Raw genomic sequence first — 2,500 nt, 5'->3', positions numbered from 1 at the left:
ATTTATATGGTTCTCACTAAAAACAGATGATCGATACTTGAATAAACGAAACGATTTCTTATTTTCACTTTTGTCATGCTGCAGTGTGTGTGTGTGTGTGTGTGTGTGTGTGTGTGTGTGTGTGTGTGTGATGCATCCCTTAAAGCATTTGAATGTTTGGATACTTGCATTGGTTCTCTCTCACTCTCTCTGTCTGTCTGTCTGTCACACACACACATACACAGACACACAGACACACACACACACACACACACACACACACACACACACACACACACACACACACACACACACACACACACACAGAGGGAAGGGGTGAATTTGAACAACAATCATTTTTTAAAACCAAACTTTCATCTGCGGATTGGACCATCATCTGCATTCATAACCCTACCTACACCACACCACTGGAACTCACATTACAACAAATATAGTTCTGCTGTACACTGTTTGTTGTTTGGTATTACCATCACGATCCTTGGTGCCAGAGAACCGACAACAGGTACAATGTTTATGTAAATCCCATGGAATGCATGTCAGTAATAAACCGTTGTAGAGACCATCACCACACCATGTCAGTACCTTGACCACCACCACACCTTGTCACTACTTTGACCATCACCACACCTTGCCACTACCTTGACCATCACCACACCTTGTCACTACCTTGACCATCACCACACCATGTCAGTACCTTGACTATCACCACCACACCTTGTCAGTACCTTGACCATCACCACACCTTGTACTTTGACCATCACCACACCTTGTACTTTGACCATCATCACACCATGTCACTACCTTGACCATCACCACACCTTGTCACTACCTTGACCATCACCACACCATGTCAGTACCTTGACTATCACCACCACACCTTGTCAGTACCTTGACCATCACCACACCTTGTACTTTGACCATCACCACACCTTGTCAGTACCTTGACCATCACCACACCTTGTACTTTGACCATCACCACACCTTGTACTTTGACCATCACCACACCTTGTCAGTACCTTGACCATCACCACACCTTGTACTTTGACCATCACCACACCTTGTACTTTGACCATCACCACACCTTGTCAGTACCTTGACCATCACCACACCTTGTACTTTGACCATCACCACACCTTGTACTTTGACCATCATCACACCTTGTCAGTACCTTGACCATCACCACACCTTGTACTTTGACCATCACCACACCTTGTCAGTACCTTGACCATCACCACACCTTGTCACTACCTTGACCATCACCACACCATGTCAGTACCTTGACCATCACCACACCTTGTCACTACCTTGACCATCACCACACCTTGTACTTTGACCATCATCACACCTTGTCACTACCTTGACCATCATCACACCTTGTCACTACCTTGACCACCATCACACCTTGTCAGTACCTTGACCATCATCACACCATGTCACTAACTTGACCATCACCACACCTTGTACTTTGACCATCATCACACCTTGTCACTACCTTGACCATCACCACACCTTGTCACTACCTTGACCATCATCACACCATGTCACTACCTTGACCATCACCACACCTTGTACTTTGACCATCATCACACCTTGTCAGTACCTTGACCATCACCACACCTTGTCACTACCTTGACCATCACCACACCTTGTACTTTGACCATCATCACACCTTGTCAGTACCTTGACCATCATCACACCTTGTCAGTACCTTGACCATTACCACACCTTGTCACTACCTTGACCATTACCACACCTTGACACTACCTTGACCATTACCACACCATGTCAGTACCTTGACCATCACCACACCTTGTACTTTGACCATCATCACACCTTGCCAGTACCTTGACCATCACCACACGATGTCACTACCTTGACCATCACCACACCATGTCACTACCTTGACCATCACCACACCACACGATGTCACTACCTTGACCATCACCACACCATGTCACTACCTTGACCATCACCACACCACACCATGTCACTACCTTGACCATCACCACACCATGTCACTACCTTGACCATCACCACACCCAGAAAATGTCCAGTCCTAGGACGTTAGCAGTACACTTTGATTTGATTTGATTTGATTTTATATGGGTACTTATATAGCGTCTATCCTCGGTCAGAGACCAAGCTCTAAGCGCTTTACAAACTCGGTGCCATTTGCACAACAGGCTGCCTACCTGGGTAGAGCCGACTGATGGCTGTCATTGGACGCTCATCATTCGTTTCCTGTGTCATTCAATCAAATTTCAGGCACGCACAAAACTCTTCACTTCACGGAAAGAGAAGACCATGATGCAGTGTAGTGCACCTAACAACCGTTATCTTTGTAGTTCATGTACGTTGTGTCCATCACACAGAGCCCTGAAACAGGAACACAGCCCGGAATGCCTTAAGTCATTCGTGGAGGATCAGTTGCACTGCACCCCCGAAAACGGAGCATGGCTGCCTACATGGAGGGGCAAAAACATACACGTAAAACCCCACT

Source organism: Babylonia areolata, chromosome 20, assembly GCF_041734735.1.
Source record: "Babylonia areolata isolate BAREFJ2019XMU chromosome 20, ASM4173473v1, whole genome shotgun sequence".
Taxonomy (NCBI): Eukaryota; Metazoa; Mollusca; class Gastropoda; order Neogastropoda; family Buccinidae; genus Babylonia; species Babylonia areolata.
The sequence above is the reverse complement of the archived record's forward strand: the minus strand, read 5'-3'. Positions refer to the sequence as shown.